Consider the following 2,091-nt stretch of genomic DNA (forward strand, 5'->3'; position numbering starts at 1 on the left):
GTGCGCGAGGGACTCGGATCGGCAGAACAAAAAGCCGAGCAACACGAGTAGAGCAGAAAAAGGATTAATAAATTAACACAATTAATACAATCAATCAATTATCCTATACATTATATCCAAACCCATCATTCATCTTAGGAAGCCTAGAAACAGTGCTTTAATCTAACAACGTTATACTAAACTAAATTAAAGTTATGTTTTACTTACTTTACTTCGTACTTAAGCATTTTCTAGTAAAGTTTACTAGTAAGTATTTTCTTTACTTTTTACTTTTTTACTTTATTAATAGTAATTTTAGGGGGTTTTAAAAATTTTTATTTTAAAAGAAGATCTTAGGGGTCTTTATAAAGCACTTTTAGTATAAAGACATTATATATCTTTAACTTTAAAAGTAGTTTTAAGTAGTATAAGTTACTAATTTACTTAAGTACTTTAAAAAGACTTTTTTATTAATTAAATAGTTTTTAGCTAGGTCTCTAAACAGCTAAGTTTTCTATGTTTAAGTACACTATATTACTAACCTTTTAGTTAACTAGCTAGTAGTAGTAGTTAACTATAGTTTGTATCTAATCTTAGGCCTTTTTTATATAGGTCTTAGCTAGCTTCTAGGCTGCGTGCATGTAAGTTGCTAATGCTAGAGCATTCTTATAATTTAACTTGTCTATAGCTGTAATAGGTTCTATAGAATATTTCTAGTCCTAGCTTTAACATAGTTTAGAGCTATATAAGACTTAATATAAAGACATTTTAATTATTATATAAGGCAGAGTTATTTAAGCCTAATTAATTAAGGGTAGTAAAAAATTCTACTTATCTTAGTAAAAAAAATAAAAAGCTTTAGTCTTTAATTAATATACTTATTTATAATCTTAGTTTAGCTATCTATTTTTTTATAGTAAGTAGTAAAAAGCTTAACTTTTATACTTTAAATTTAATAAAACTTAAACTAAAAACTAGATATAAACTAAAGTTCTTAATTAAAAATAATAGTTTTAAGTGTATAGCTAAAATAGTACACTTATTAAATAAATAAAGCAGCTATTCTCTAAGCATTAATTATTTTATAGTAGAGGATAAAAATAGCTTAATTAAATAAGTAATTAATTATAACTATAATCTAATTATAATTAGACTTGTCTTTAAAAAACTCCTTAAAGTTAATACACAAGTGCTGCATTAGTTAAGCAGGGATTAGTAGAGGGTAAATAAACTTTAGAGTTTAAGTTTATTTTAGATAAGCCTTCTAATAAAAAAGGTAATTTCATATGTATTATTTATAAGTAGCCTTTATACTTTTCTAGTAGTACTTTTAGGACAGTAACTTATAGGTCTTAGTAGCACTAAAGTGTGCTAAGAATACTTAGTTATAAACTTTTTAAATAAGTTAGGTACATAGTAACAAGTCTACTAGCACACATCAGTAGTTAGTATAAAGAAGTAGTCTGTTTCTTATCTTATAATAGTAAAGTAAAAGTTCTTACTTTTACATAAAAAAAGCTTAATTTTTTTAAAGTAATATATTAATTAGTTTTAAAAAATCTAAAAACATAACCTAGTTTAGTTCTTTTATAATGTTTAGTATAGCTACTTAAGTTATTATTTAAGCAATATTGTTGAATGGACTCTCTGCTAGCTAGCACTTAGTGTCAGCAAATGCGTACGAGACGGAGAGGTTTGCACGGTGTAAACATCGCACGGGGGTGTTGGGTAACTAGTGTTGATTGCTTCTTTTTGTTTTTTTTTTCTCCGTACGGAGGAAAAGGGGGATATCTAGATGTTCGCGCACGGAGGTTCGCGCACGAGCATCATGTGACATAGATACGTGATCCTGCTCGTGCGTGATCGCTTGTATCCAGGCCGCGACGCTGCTGCTGCGTACAGACACTGGCAACTTTTCTTTTTGTCTAAAGAGTTGCCTTCTGTACGCGTTACCTCCCTTCTGTCTGTGTAGGTCTATCTAATTACGTTCTGCCTTTACTTCACCCCATTTATTAGGACTTGCCTCAGTGATGCTGTGCGTTAGGATAGGCTAGTTGCGCTATGTGAATAGCTCTTCTCTTCTTTATCCTTAGCTTTCTAAGCCCTGCTGTA

This window comes from Lindgomyces ingoldianus (assembly GCF_010093535.1).
Source record: "Lindgomyces ingoldianus strain ATCC 200398 unplaced genomic scaffold BDR25scaffold_2, whole genome shotgun sequence".
Taxonomy (NCBI): domain Eukaryota; kingdom Fungi; phylum Ascomycota; class Dothideomycetes; order Pleosporales; family Lindgomycetaceae; genus Lindgomyces; species Lindgomyces ingoldianus.